Below are 16700 nucleotides of genomic sequence, written 5' to 3' on the forward strand. Positions count from 1 at the left end.
GGGCTGAAAGACATGAGAACAAGGTTCCCTCCCCCACAGAAAAGGCATTGTTGGAGGATTAGAGGTAAGGGAGGGGCGGGGGGGGGGGTAGATAGCTTGCAGGCAGAGTTTGAAAAATAAAAGCATCAGTTACTCAGCAGATAAACAGATATTATGGGGATATCACAGATGAGAAATGGGGTATGGATTCACATGCTCCAGGAAAGAAATGAACAGGTAAAATCATTTAGTCACACAATAAATGCAAGGATGAAACTTTTCTTGCAAACATTTCCTGGGTTGTTACTTTAAGGTATAGGCAAGGAAGGAAGGAAATATATATATATATCTTTACTCTGTTTCTGCTGGCCAAAACAGACACAAAGTGAAGACCCTTCCCAGTTTCAGTTAGTTTTCTAGGCCCAACAAACTGAGCGAAGGCAATTTCTGCCAGTTTACTCCTTTCTTTCTTTGAACACTTTAAAATTCTTGTCTTTTGGATTGGAGACATCTTAGTTACAATTACCTTGAGGGTGCACAAAGACTTAGACATACACACACACAGACAAAGAGGGGAAAAACAAAATCATTCCCACCATGAATTTCAGTTAAATTGGGGAAGGCACAAATCTTAAGAAACAAAAACCACGTGGTTACATAGAAGACAGAGAAAGAGACAGACAAGAGAAAAAAAAAAGAAATCCCACCATTTCCTTTTAAGTACCTTTTCAGCCAAATTAGTTTTTCCTGTATCATCTTTCAGCAAAGCCCATTTTCTACAATCTGCTCTTTTTTTTCTTCATTCCGGCCAGGACGGGCATTTGCTTTTCGTCCCAGGCCCCCAACAACTCCCCTAGGGGGGTTTCCATGGCTACCCTCGAGCTACCGCTTCCCATGATCCCGTTTAGATGTGGGTTCACTTCGTCCTAGCCGGGTTTGCCACTTCGTATTTCCCCACTTTACTTTCGCGTCCTTAGAGGACCTTTCGCGCCCTTTTGAAGGGACTTTCTCTGTTTGCCCTTCGGAGGGTCTTATTGGTGCCCTTCGGAGGGACTTTTCTGGGGGTGCCCTTCGGAGGGACTTTTGACGCGTTCCTCACCGCGGGAACCTTCTCTCGATTCGCGCCCTTTCACGCAGGGACTTTTCTTACAGTTTCAAGTCTTGGGGAAAGAGACCCGGAGGACCAGCCGCACAGTGACCCAGGAGGGGTGCTGTCGGAGCGGGTATGCATACCTCCCTTTTTCTCACTAACTTTCTTATGGGCTTTAGCTTTTTTCTCTCACAGGACAAAAACAGCAGCAACAACAAAAAATAAAAAATCCATTCACTTTTCCATCCATTTTCACACACACTAGTCACACACAGGCAGGCATACACACATTTCCCATGCTTTAAAATTAAATTTTAGAGAATTAAAATTTAGAGGTACTCACCTTCTTTCCAGGCAGCCTTTGAGCTCAAACTCAAAACCCCTTTAAAGCCTAGATCCAAATGGTTAAGGCCAAGATAAAGTCCACCCACAGACTCAATGGGGTCTGTGCCGGCATGGGAGGCTTACCTGGGCCATATCCATTTGTTAGGCTAGCTTGGAGTCCCATCTGGGTCGCCAATTGTTGGAAGAAATGTCCTTCTGGGTTCGGCTCCAAGTGGGGAAAAAGACACTGGAGACATGGAAGCTGCTTGGAAAGATGGTTTTAATGGTGGACAGGACCACATGGCCTGAGCCCTGAACAGCAAAGGTGATCACATGCTTCAATGTTGGTGGAGAAGAGAAGAGAAGGGAAGAGAAGGACTGAAGAAGGGCTTGCAGGGATTTTTATAATCTGTTCTGCCCCACCTATCTGTTTCCTGTTCCTGTGTAAGAAATGTATTCTGATTGGTTGTCAGACTCACATGGGCCCATACAGGGGCAACCCTCTAGGCTGTTTTGAATTCAGGTTTGATTGAGTTCAGATGCCATGTGGTCAGTTGAGTAAAGGCTTATTATCCTGCCTTAATCCCATCACAGCTGAAGAGGAGAACTCTTTATTATGTAAAGTGGACTAGCTTGGCCTTCTTAATGGCCCATTGACAAAGTGGGGATGGGCAGGAAGCTGTAGGAATTTAGTGTTTAAAATGTGTTTCTCCCTTTTTCACATCCAGGAAAATATAATATTCTGCCTTATCAATATTTCCTAGGATATTTCATTTTTCTGGGAGAGGGCTGGGTGATAACTTCCTACAGAACAATACTTGTTGTTCTAAAGAAACAGTCTGTAATAGAAGGGTTTAATGTGTGCAACACAGCAAGGAAATAGCAAGATGTACTCTTTGCCATTATTTGTATCCGTTACCTCTAGCATGATTATTTCTTTTTAAAGAACCCTTAACCGAAATTTCATCTGCAGATCACAAGTGTACCTGATGTTGAGCTCTAGAAACAACCTAGGAATGCTGTTCTCTGGCAGTAGAGATAAAGAAGGGAGGAACTGTAGGGATTTTTAATATAGCTTGCTTTTGTTTTTAAAAAAGGTAACAGAACATAAGCCTAGCCTCCTTAGGCTATATACTGTATAATAATTTATGGTGATAACAATGATTTTGATTTTTTGTTGTTAGTTGCAAAGTCGTATCCGACCCATTGCGACCCCATGGACAACAATCCTCCAGGCCTTCCTGTCCTCTACCATCCTCTGGAGTCCATTTAAGCTCATGCCGACTGCTTCAGTGACTTCATCCAGCCACCCCATTCTCTGTCGTCCATTTCTTTTTTTGCCCTCAATCTATCCCAGCATTAGGCTCTTCTCCAGTGAGTCCTTCCTTCTCATTAGGTGGCCAAAGTATTTGAGTTTCATTTTCAGGACCTGATCTTCTAAAGAGCTGTCAGGGTTGATCTCCTCTAGGACTGGCTGGTTTGATTGCCTTGCAGTCCAAGGGACTCGGAGGAGTCTTCTCTAGCACCATAGTTCAAAGGCCTCAATTCTTTGGTGCTAAGCCTTTCTTATGGTCCAAATTTCACAGCCATACATTACAACTGGGAAAACCATAGCCTTGACTATGAGCGCCTTTGTTAGCAGGGTGATGTCTCTGCTTTTTAGTATGCTGTCTAGATTTGCCATAGCTTTCCTCCCCAGGAGCAGGCATCTTTTAATTCTTGGCTGCAATCCCCATCTGCGATGATCTTGGAGCCTAGGAAAGTAAAATCTGTCACTACCTTCATTTCTTCCCCCATCTATTTGCCAGGAATTGAGAGTGCCAGATGCTGTGATCTTGGTTTTCTTAATGTTGAGTTTAAAGCCAACTTTTACACTCTCCTCCTTCACCCACATCAAGAGGCTCTTTTTGATTTAATGTTGACTAAAGGCCAGTGCAACAGCTTCTCTTCCCGCTCATCTGCCTTCAAATCTCCTCACTTATCTGCTAATTGAGGCTCTTTAGGAGCTGCTGCAAACTATCCTTTGAAGGATATGCAAAGACCCACAATACAGAGGGCAGGTCTGATGCTTCAAATTGGACTGTTTTGCTGTTTCGATATTACTAATATCATCTTACAATACCATAGAACTCAAGGAACTATAAACTAAAGTAAAGCTAAAACTTGCAAAGCTTTTAAATTATAACATACAGTAGAACCTCTGGTCACGAACACTTCTGACCACAATCAAATCGGTTTCCAACCAACAAATTCACTTTTTTTTTTCTTGGCTGATCCTTCTGTGCCATTTTTTTATAAGTGCCAAATTTCCAAAATTAAGGTTCAGGTCACAACCAAATCGGTTTGTGATCCAAGCGATGGAACGAATTATGGTCGTGACCAGAGGTTCTACTGCACTGGAAAGCTGATAAGTTCTTGAGTCTTAATACAATTTTGAATGCTTTGTCTCTTCATTTTGTATTGGTTGGAATAAACATTTATTTTCACAGCTGACCAATATAAAAAACTATGCAGTAATACATAGAGCAAAAGCAAGAATTGCCAAATGGAAAAATGACGGAGATATTAACTTCTGTTACTTTCTTTTCTTCTGCTATAGAAGCTAGGTTTACATTTTTTCCCCTTTTCTTAAAAAGCAAGCTGAATTTAGAAACCCTACAGTTTATCCCTTTCTTCTCCCACACATACGGGTCTGGGAGATTAGTCAAGAACTGTGTTCTTAGTAAAGGAAAAACATGTGATTATGTCCTGAACGGGTTTCCATTTTAATTTTCAGCTGACGGGGCACAGAATGAATGTTAAGAACTAACCATTAAGTTGCTGTTGTTTTATGAATGATCTTCAATCCTATAGTCTTTTTCTACCTAAATGATTGTTCTAATCTGGGATTTGTGATTCTACAGTCAACAAGACTAGGGAATTTTTGTAATTTTTCATCAGCCCACTGATCAGGAAGATAGCTTCTGAAAACACTTTAAGCTTTCAGGTAAAACCAGTTGTACCAGACAGAACCAAATTAAGACAAAATCAAGTACAGCAGCATGAAGATTTACACACAAGCAAGGCACACGTGTGACACTGTGGGTGTAACGTGTAGCCATGAATCATACCAAGAATGGACAATTGGAATTCTTTGCAAAAGATTGAGAAAACCAGATCTCATGAATCTGTTGAAAATACCTTTTATAAAGATGGTATAGGACAGTGATGGTGAACCTTTTAGACACTGAATCCCCAAACTGCACATCCGCACATGCCCAAGCTGAAAGGTGCATGCGCACACGTGGATATGCTCATGTGCGGACATTTGTGGACATGCACACATTCCTGCGTGGACATGCGCAGCAGAGACCTGAAGACCAGCTGGTCAGAGGGAGTCAGGGCATCCCAACACCAGCAGTGTGGCAAGAGGTAAGATCTTTTCCTTTCATGAGCTTCTGTTTCATTGTTTGCAGGAAAACAGAAGCTCACAAAAGAAACACCGCGCAGATCTGACCTGGGACAACGGCGCATATGCTCTGTGAGCCCCCTCTGGCGCACATGCCATAAGTTCTGAAAGTCAAAAACTCAATTCATACAGGAAAGTCCTTGACTTACGACAACAACTGGGCCCAGAATTTCCTTTGCCAAACAAAGCAGTTGTTAAGTAGGTTGGGCTACCTTTTCTGCTGCAGTTAAGTGATTCATACAATGGTTAAGTGAATCAATATAATACAATAGCAGAGTTGGAAAGGACCTTGGAGGTCTTCTAGTCCAACCCCTTGCCCAGGTAGGGAACCCTATACCGTTCCAGACAAATGGCTATATAACATCTTCTTAAAGACTTCCACTGTTGGGGCATTCACAACTTCTGGAGGCAAGCTGTTCCACTGATTAATTGTTCTAACTGTCAGGAAGTTTCTCCTCAGTTCTAAGTTGCTTCTCTCCTTGATTAGTTTCCACCCATTGCTTCTTGTTCTACCCTCAGGTGCCTTGGAGAATAGTTTGACTCTCTCTTCTTTGTGGCAACCCCTGAGATATTGGAACACTGCTATCATGTCTCCCCTAGTCCTTCTTTTTCTTAAACCAAACATACCCAGTTCCTGCAACCGTTCTTCATATGTTTTAGTCTCCAGTCCCTAATCTTTGTTGCTCTTCTCTGCACTCTTTCTAGAGTCTCCACAACTTTTCTACATCGTGGTGACCAAAACTGAATGCAGTATTCCAAGTGTGGCCTTACCAAGACATTATAAAGTGGTATTAACACTTCACGTGATCTTGATTCTATCCCTCTGTTTATGTAGCCTAGAACTGTGTTGGCTTTTTTGGCAGCTGCTGCACACTGCTGGCTCACATTTAAATGGTTGTCCACTACGACTCCAAGATCCCTCTCACAGTTACTACTATTGAGCAAGGTACTACCTATACTGTACCTGTGCATTTCGTTTTTCTTGCCTAATTGTAGAACCTTACTATTTTCACCATTGAATTTCATTTTATTAGATCGTGCCCAATATTCAAGTTTGTCAAGACCCTTCTGTATCTTTAGCCTATCTTCTGGAGTGTTGGCTATTCCTGCCAGCTTGGTGTCGTCTGCAAATTTGATGAGTTTCCCATTTATTCCCTCATTCAAATCATTGATGAAGATGTTGAAGAGTACTGGGCCTAAAACAGAGCCTTGGGATACTCCACTGCATACTTCCCTCCATGTAGATGCAGTTCCATTGAGGACTATACGTTGAGTTTGGTTGGTCAGCCAGTTACGAATCCATCTGGTGGTGATGCTGTCCAACCCACATTCTTCTACTTTATCTAGTAGTAGGTTATGGTGTACCTTATCAACTGCCTTACTGAAGTCCAAGTAAACTATATCGATGGCATTCCTCTGGTCCACTAATTTTGTCACTTTGTCAAAGAATGCAATATGATTAGTCTGGCATGATCTGTTTTTGATAAACCCATGTTGACTTTTGGCTATTACTTTGTTTACTTCTAGGTGTTTGCTAATTCGTTGCTTGATTATTTTTTCCAGAATCTTTCCTGGTATTGAGGTCAGGCTGATAGGTCTATAGTTTCCTGGATCTATTTTATTTCCTTTTTTGAAGATGGGAACCACATCAGCTCTTTTCCAGTCCTCTGGCAGTTCCCCGATGCTCCAGGATCTCTGAAAGAAATAGTTCAGTGGTTCTGAGATCTCGTCTGCCATTTCCTTCAGAACCCTGGGGTGTAATCCATCCGGTCCTGGTGATTTGAACTCGTCTAAGGTAGACAGGTGCTCATTTACCATTTTCTTCCCTATTTCAATTTGCGTTCCTAATCTGATTTTTGGGGTGCTGTTTTTGATAGGTTGGACTGTTTTATCCTTTTGTGTAAAGACAGATGCAAAAAATGAGTTAAATAGTTCTGCTTTCTCCCTGTTGCTTGTCACCTTCTTGCCACTTTCTCCCAGCAATGGACCAATTGTTTCCTTAACCTTTTTCTTGTTTTTAACATGTTGGAAGAAGCTTTTTTTGTTATTTTTTTTTACTTTTGTGGCAAGCCTTTCTTCATTGTGAGCCTTAGCTTTCCTTACTTCATCTTTACAGGCTCGGGCTATTTGTTGATATTCTGCCTTAGTTATGTCCCCACTTTCCACTTTTTATACTTAACCTTTTTGACTTTCAATTTGTCAGAGAGTTCTTTATGCAGCCATGCAGGTTTCTTTTGGGAGCTGTTATTTTTCTTCTTCATTGGTATTGTGGTAGACTGAGCTTTTGTAATCTCATTTTTCAAAATTTCCCAAGCCTCTTGAGTTGTTTTCCCCTTGAGGATTCTCATCCATGGAATTCTTCCCAAGTTTTCTCTAAGTTTATTGAAATTAGCTCTCTTAAAATCCAAGACACTAGTTTGACTTCGTTCTGCTACTTGTGTTTGCATAATGTTGAATTCCAATATTGCATGGTCACTTGCCCCCAGGGTTCCTATGGCTTCAACACCTTCTATCATTTCCTCTCTGTTAGTGACAATTAAGTCTAATATGACCAATCCCCTTGTTCTCTTCTCTACTTTTTGGGAAACAAAGTTGTCTGCTAGGTTTGTTAGGAACCTGTTGGATCTTCCACTTGGTGCAGAGTTTGTTTCCCAGTTGATGTCAGGGTAGTTAAAATCCCCCATTACTATTGGGGTGTGCTTCCTACATACCTTAGATAGCTGACTAGCAAAAAGTTCATCTACTTCCTCTGCTTGGTTGGGTGGCCTGTAGTATAGACCTATGGCAATGTCATTTCCCCCCCAACCTTTAATATTGATCCAAATGCATTCAAGATACAGTAGTTCTCATCATTGTTGTGCTCTATTTCTGTAGAGATGTAGTTATTTCTTATAAATAGTGCAACTCCACCTCCTCTTTTATTTGGTCTATTTCTTTTAAATAATTTAAATCCTTCTAGCTGTATGATCCATTTGTGGGTTTCATCCCACCAAGTTTCTGTAATGGCAACAATATCGTATCTGCCCTCATTTACTTGCATTTCTAATTCACCCTGTTTATTCCTCATACTCTGTGCATTGGTGTATAGACATTTGGGTCCATTTTGATTGACCTTGTGTTTACTGTCTACATAACCTGTGTTATGCCTGTCTGCCCCTATTTTCTTGCCACTTGTATGATTCATGCACATGGTATGGCACTCACTATTAAATACTTAGTTTTGCTTGACAGCAGGAGTGATAATCTTACCCGCACAAACATTTGTGTTACATGCACTGATAACCTTATGAGTTTTAGATTGCTGGGGACAGAAATGTTCTGTATCAATTAATTCTCTGTCCCCGCTGTTCAGTTTAAATGTTTATCCAGAAAATCTGTGAATTTAATGTCAAGTAACTCAGTCCCTTTCTTGGATGGGTGCAAACCATCTCTTTTGTACAGTTTTTCATTGGACCAGCTGCAGGCATCGTGACTAATAAAACCAAAGCCTTCCCTTTTACATCACTCCTTTAGCCACACATTAAACTCTGCTACACACTGGCCCTTCCCTTTTTGTTCCTTATGTACTGGTAAAACCTCTGAAAAGATAACCCTACAACTTACACTACTAAGTTTATACCCCAAGCTCTGGAAATCATTCTTTACAGAAAGTACATCTTTTTGGGACAGATCATTTGTGCCAAGATGTATAATAGCATCAACGTCACAGTCTTTATTTGCATTCTTGACTATCTTAAGAATAAACCTCTTGTGCTGGCAGTAGCACATGGCAGACATCTGACCTCTTTTAAAACCTCCATGTCCTTTCCTAAATTTACATCCCTTACGATTGAATCACCAACCAGAAGATGACTTCTCTTTTTACATACCTTGATCTTCTTGTGCAACTGATGTGTGATACCTGGGTCCCCATTTCGCCTTTCCAAAGAAAGTTCTTCATTTTGGATCATGATCATCATTATCACAACTACCTTGACCTTTCTCTTTAGTGTCCCCATTAAGGTCAGTAAGGGCGCTATATCTGTTATGCTGGGTCACAGCAAAAGCTTTGTGTTTATGGTTCACAGCTCTCACCCTGCCAGATCCCACGGTTGTCCAGACTGCTCTTCTCCTGCAGGATCTTTGCGGTAGAGGGGGTTGATAGCGTGGCATCTCCATAGTGTGGAATGGCCGAATTGGGCACCTAATTTCTGCTTGGAGAGCACAGATTAGAGATTCTAGATAGGTAATCTGTCTATGTAGACTAGTAATTTGTTTACAAAGGAGACAGTATCCAAATTTGAAAAGAGTACTGCGAAAGACAGGTGCAAAAAAGCTATTACATTGAACTAAGCCGGTGATTTTGAAATAAAATAAAATCACAATCTCAAGCGCAATAATCTAGAATGTATTATTGCTATTTTGGTTTATCAATATATAATTCGCACGCCATTAGGCATGCAGGCTACTACCTAGTCCTCTTTGTCTCTCTGACTCCCCCCTTGTAGCCAGCAGCTCCAATCACCAGCCTCAGGGAAGTTCAAATGAAATAGAGTCAAAGGGCCCCTATCTTTGTTTCTCTGACTCCCTCCTTGTAGAAAATAGCTCCAATCACCAGCCTCAGGAAGGTTCAAATGAAACGGAGTTAAAGGGACCCTACCTTTGTCTCTCTGACTCCCCCCTTGTAGAAAACAGCTCCAATCACCAGCCTCAGGAAGGTTCAAATCTGGCTCCCCAAATTGACTTTGCTAGTTAGAAGGGAAGGTGTCAAAGGATGGACACATGATCCCAAGATGCTGCAAGTCATCCCAAATTTTGATCAGAGACCACAGGACTACTGTAAAGGGTATAAGTGCAAGAACTGGTCGTAAGTCACTTTTTCAATGCCATTGGAACTTCAAACAGTTGCTAAACAAATGGTTGTAAGTCAAGGATTATCTTTACACACACATACAAACACAAAACAGATAGAGGTTAAGCAACCATCCTACTCCCAGACCTGGGAGCAAAACCAAGTTTTTAGACCCTGAACATCTTGAGAATGGGAGCAATGCATATGTTTATGGAGATATAACTCCCTTTAACCTTTACCACTGCTCCTAGTCTACTTCAAAGTTAGGATTTAGCAACATCTCAATAGCCACAAACTTGCCTAGAACTAAAGGTTTTTCAACATGAATCCAAAACTGAATGTGTGCTTCCATCTTCCATTTTTCAAGTAGCGTATAATTTCTATTAGTTAATCTGTGCTACTGGCTTTAGACACAATTATGCAAACTGTCCCTAGGTGAAACAGAAAATTAAATTCAAAAGTCACTTCAACTTGGCACCTGCCCAGTTGGGCTCCAAAGCCTTACTGCCTGGTAATTCTGGGAATTTTATCGCAACATATATGAATGGTGCCAACATACACATCATAAAAATGTACTAGCATTTAAGTCAACTGGAATTTTGACTAGTTAAAACTATCCCGCATGACAATAAGGTCATTGTCTTCTATAAAGGGTCAAAGGATTACATTTTACATTGACACATATTAGGAGAAGAAAATGTTTTACACATGCCAAATTGTTTTTCCCAAAGGGAGCATTTTTTTTCCAAAGAGTAAACAATAAAGATTAACTTTACTCTCTTTTTTAATAGATTTGGGGGACACAGAGTTTACTATGATGTTTATTAAACACCTGCTTACTGTTTATTGCCTCTCTTGTTCCATCAGAAAGCATTTAACACTAATCAGAAATGAAAAGTGCTCCAGGTTTACATAAGCTCCAAATAAATCATCTGTATTAATTACAGAGTTGTAATATGGCATTGCATTTCCTGTTAATCACATGAGATATCCCCTCCTAAAAGTGAGCTATTTCCCTACTGAATCTCAGAGAGGAATGGAGCCTTCTGTCCCAAGAGATTCTTTATCCCTTTTCCAAGCAATGCCTTTTTTCTACCCAGTTTTCCCCCATCACAGCAGAATATCCCATACTATTCCATCTTAAATATAGTCTTGAAAAGAGCTTTTGGGTGGCCTGATGTGCCACTGTTAATGTGGATTTACAGTGGCACGAGTGCTCGCTGACCTACAAATTTAGTTTACACATTTTGATTAAAACTAGCTTAAGATGTGTATGCAGTAACATTTCTCTGCCCAGAACAAGGCAAAATATATTCTGAGTTGATCAATCTCTCTCTCACCCTGACCAAATTGAAAAAGATAGGCAGTGCCAGCTTAAGCAAACAGACCCTTTCAAATTGCTAGCTGTAATTCAGCAAAGACACTTGCCAAGTCCAAGTTGGAGGAAGGTCATTGGCAGTTTATGCAAGCCAAGCCAAAAACTGCCCAAAGCATAACATTTGCGTCAGAGCAGAGAAGTTCTTCTGCCAACAATATTTCAAGAACTGCCAACAGACAACACTTCTGATCTTGGAAATGCCTCATGTATTCGTGTTCCTTTTTTTTGCCCTGGATTTGACTGCATCTTTTTGCACTCATGCAAATCACAGCTACTCCTATCTTATGATTATGTCCCACCAAGTCACTGTTGACTTAGCTATAATATAAATAGACCTTCTCTAAGATCTATCCTCAATCCGCCCCTTTAGATCTTCCAACAGTGAAGCCATCCTTTCTATAATTGACTCCATTCATCTTACTGCTGGTTGTTGTTTTCTCTTTCCTAGTATAGATAATTCATAACTTAGGGCCAGAATTTGGACCAGACATTGCTAATCGACGTTCCTGATGTTATGACTTTTCTTTGCCATAATTGTTAAGTGAATCACACAATCATTAAGCAAATCCAATTTTCTCCATTGACTTCTTATTGGAAGCCAGAAAGATGACAAATGGCAATCATGTGACCCTGGAATCACATGAGGTGGTATTCAGCAGGTTCTGACCAGTTCTGGAAAATCGGTAGCGGACACGTTGAGTAGTTCAGAGAACCGGTAAATACCCCTTCTGACTGACCCTGCCTCCATCTATTCTCTGCCTCCTGAGTCCCAGCTGATCGGGAGGGAATGGGGATTTTGCAGTAACCTTCCCCTGGAGTGGGGAGAGAATGGAGATTTTACAGTATCCTTCCTCTGCCACGCCCACCAAGCCACGCCCACAGAACCAGTAGTAAAAAAAATTGAATTCCACCATTGCCTGGGATGCCATAACCATCAGAAATACATGCTGGTTGCCAAGTAGCCAAATTTTGATCATGTGGCCATGGGGATGCTGCAACAGTTGAAGGTGCAAGGGCCTGTAAGTCACTTTTTTCATTGTAATTGTAATTTCAAATGGTCTCTAAACAAATGGCTGTAAACCAGGGACTATGTGGATTATAAATTTCACAAGAGAGCTAATCTGTACATAGTGTATCCAAAATTGATAATTAGGGTCTGGTTATTAGTACTTTCAGTAAGAACACTTGATTTGATGATTCATATTCCTACTTATACCCACCCAAAGGAAAAAAAATCTAAAGATTTTGTGACACAGAGGTCCAATTATAGGTTTATTCAGCCATAGTTCTTTGGTTGTGGTTTAATGTGTGAGAGTAGCCACCCGCTTATGTGAGCACAAGTGGGTGAGAAAAAAGCAAGTAAAAAACCTTGTTAAAAGAAGCAGCTTGTGGAATCTTTTAAACCAACATATTTACTATAGGACAAATCTTCCTGAATTAAAATCAGTTTCATCAAATGCTGATCAATTCTAATAAAATGCTAAAGAACGATGGTTTAGGATAAAAATAACAGAAAAGATTCCAAAGATGATTTAAGACTGTTGATTCTATTTTGTTTTTGGTGCCCAAGGGATTTATGGCTGTCAATAATGTTAGAGTTCCATATTCTTTTTTAGATTTACTGAAGGAATTTAGTATGTAGAACTTACGTTGTGAGTACTTTTGGCTGGGGAGGGAAATTTACCCATTCACAAAATTAATGCTATTCAGGGATAGGGGAATAAAGCACCAGTTTACTGCATCTTTTCTAGCTTATGAGATACTCCATATTTATTCCTTTCTCTGGGCAAAGATGCACAGAGAACACAAGAAACCAGTAAGCTATAGCCATCCATCCTTTTTATTTCCTACAAAAGCCTAAAGAGTTGATTTGGGGGCCAAAAGGTATTCTTAGAAATAAATACTACCCTGAAGAGTGGTACTCTGTTTTGCAGTACAGCAGCTTTCCGTTTTATGATAATGGCTTTGTAAAACAATACAGAAATCTAATAAAGGCAGATAGCCCAGCTCATGTCAAAGGTGATGTCTATTATCATATTGGTGCTCCAACTTTTACACAGGGATTCCAGAGCTATTTTAAGATCCAACTCCTTCGTTTATTCTTCATTAATATTGCCAGCTTCAAATATTTGTGTCTTTCTAATCCACTAAATCCATGATGGTGAACCTGCGACACGCATGTCATAGGTGACACACAGAGGCATATCTGAGGGCACGCAAGGCATTGCCCTACATCAGCTCTAGCGCGCATGTGCATGCTGGCCAGCTAATTTTCAGCCTTTCGGAGGGGGTGGGGAGGCTGTTCTTGCCCTCCCAGGATTCAGGAAAGCCTCTGGAGCCTGGTGAGCACAAAAAGTGGGCCACCGGAAGTCGGGGAATTTGCTGTTTCCAGCCTGGGGGAGGGGGAGGGGGAGTTTTCGCCCTCCCCAAGTTCCAAGAAAGCCATGCGCGCATGCATGTGGGGGCAGCAGGGGAGCACACATGTGCAGGTGGGCACAACGTGGGGGACATTTAATTACGGTGTGGGCACATACACAAGCGCTTTTGGCACCCAAGAGAAAAAAGGTTCGCCATCACTGCACTAAATGGATCAGTGTTTACTTTTTATGTTGGAAGGTTGCTCCTAAAAGACTGACTCTACTCTCGAGATGTACTTGTTTTTATGCACAGGTTATCTCTTTTATTCTGAGTATCTTCCCTGATGTGAGATATTCTACCTCCATTTGAATACCCATTTCTCTTAATTTACAGCTGCTGCTTCAAAAACCTGGAACACAGAAGGGAGATTTTACAAATCAGACAAATCTAAGCTGCTTTTTCTTGTTACTTTACCAGGAATGGTAATTGGACAATATCAACCCCCATCATTTCAGATTAAATATCTCCTTTACAGTCATGCAGTTTTAATTAATTTTCCACAGTATTCATAATGTTATCCTGTCTCTCATTTAAAATTTAATTAAAATCACTTCTGAGATCATCAAAGTTGCAAATTAGAGAGATTAGACAAAAGTTTGTTGCAAAGGCACACTAAGAATACACATTTAAGGAATGTATACACCATCTATTATGGATAATAAACTGAGGAGTTTTATTTCAGCAATATAAATGGTTCACATCTGGCTCTGATCTGGTAGTTCAGGTTCTGCTAGATTAATAAAACTGAAGTAAATGGAAGTGTGGTTTGGATGTGAGCTGTGTAATATACAGTCAGGGGTCATATATTGCTTGATTTAACTTTGACTCCATCACCGTGGCTTGTAAACCATGATTTATCTCTTAATATGCTGTGTAATCTCAGCTAATTGTAATTCAGAAAATAATGTTCAAATAAACCATGGCAGTGGAATATGTGAACCCAATCATAATCTACAATATACAGAATGCAGAAAAAAATACTGGATAACTTCTTGGCCCATGGGTAAAGGTTATTTAATTTTCAAAACTACTCCAGACCAATTCGCAATTTATGGATATTCTTCAAGGGTAGTCTTATGTAGAGTACATTGCAATAATCCAGGCAAGAAGTCACCAAGGAATACAAGACTATGAACAAGACTCCTGGGTTAGGAATAGATGCCTTCAATAGAAATCTATGCGAACTGGTTGTTAACATAATTGCAGCCCACTTCTGAGAAGGATACTGTGGTTGATGGTATCAAAAGCTGCTGACTTCCAGGATGCTTTTTGAAGAACTGAAAGTAGAATTCCTAGTATAAAAATAATATGCCAGTTAAGAGATAGGAGAGAGAAAACAAATAGTGTGAATATAAAAGCAAATCATGCAATTGCATGGATGTTTACGCTTGTTTCTTAAATTTATTAATATTTAATGTATATACTGTAAGAGACCAGACTGGCAGTTACTAAGGATATTTAGCTATTTTCACATATTGTAATATGGCTTCAATATTCATTGACAATCATTAGATAGGGCGCAGTGTTAGGATACACAGACTTTGGCTCATATGCTCTGTATCATACCTCAGTTAAGATCCAAGCTACCCTCTTATTGGGTTTGTCCTCCTACAGCAGGTTTTCTCTGGTTTCTAGTAAACAAAGAGTAAAGTGTCCTTTCCCCCTGGAAACCAGTGCTGTAGCAGAGTGGATAATGTGAGAAGCATGGATGATCTTTCTAATAGCAATGGACTTGATTCTAGTCATTTTCTTTGCTTCTGTACAATGCTTATGCAAGCGTAAACTTGACATGTACAAATTCCATGGTTGTTCTAAGGAACTGAAATTGAATGTGCTTCACTTCTTCCCTTAAAAAGTCTGATCTAAAGAAGATGCAGTAGAAAGGCATGTAAATTGATTTTGGCATGAAGGAAATGCCATAAAATGAATTTTTCCATGTGTACTGATACTATTGTAGGAAGTTAAAACCCAGCCCTCTCCTAGAAAAATGAAATATCCTGGGAAATACTGAAAAGGGAGAATATTAAATTTCCCTGGATCAGAAATGGAGAAACATGTTTTTAGGTAGGAAATAGACTCACTCTTAATAGCCCCCACCTTTGTCAATGGGCCATTAAAAACATAACAAAGATCTCCCACCTTCAGCTCCAGGGTGATGGGATTAAGGCATGACAGTATTAGCCCTTTACCTTCACCACAGGGCGCCTGGGAAAAAGCAATGTTCAACCAAACTTGGACTCAAAACACAGCCTACAGAGTTGCCCCTGTATGGGAGTTTGACAACCAATCAGAATACAAGCTCAGGTTCAAAGCCCAGAGAGAGCATAAAACCAGGGACTTTCAGCATCTCTGTTTCTTTTCTTCTTCAACCAACATCTGGAAGCATGTGATCACCTTTTCTGTTCAGGAGCTCAAGCCATGTGATCCTGTTCACCATGAAACAATCTTTCCAAGCAGCCTCCATATTTCTAGTGTCTTTTTCCCCATTTGGAACTGAACCCAGAAGGACATTTCTTCCAACAGCCTTAAATGCTTTTGAGATTGGACAACATTTGTCTAAAAAGGTATAGGGCTTCCTGCTTGAGCATGGGGTTGGACTAGAACAGTGGCCCCCAACCAGATTTTTCCATGGACCGGAAGGAGCGTGGTTTTGCATGCTGCCTGCATCCCACGGATAGGGCTTCACTTGTTTGTGCAGCCCGGTTGCTGGCATGCTGCAGCCTGATGATGGTCCACAGACCGGGGGTTGTGGACCCTGAATTAGAAGACCTCCAAGGGCCCTTCCATCTGCGTGTTGCTATTTGCAGCATCGGTCTCCAAAAGACTCGTCAGGCTGTGGGTTTCACCTCAAAGCACCTCACATCATGGACCTATATCTGCTTGTTATTGTTGGAAGAAAAATCTGATCCAGTTCCAAGCCAGGAGAAAGATGCTGGAAATAAAATGTAGGCCACAAGAAAAGAAGGTCTCTTGCTCATTTGGATGCCAAAACATGACAGAAGCATGTTTTTGGGGTGGCTGACAAAATGGTTGAGTGAATGGATGTATCTTTATGGGGTTCTGGGATTTAGTGATTGAGAAGCTCCAGGGGGTTGTGCAATGTAGTGAGCCTTTGGTCTTTTACCATTCCAATGGTGATGGGTTAATCCTATACAGTATGTCCTAAAGGTGATGTCCTGTCCTTAGAATTTGGGTGGGGGGATGTAAATTCTTAATCCCATCCACTCTGGGG

This window comes from Natrix helvetica (genome assembly GCF_964273705.1).
Source record: "Natrix helvetica genome assembly, chromosome: 2".
NCBI lineage: Eukaryota > Metazoa > Chordata > Lepidosauria > Squamata > Natricidae > Natrix > Natrix helvetica.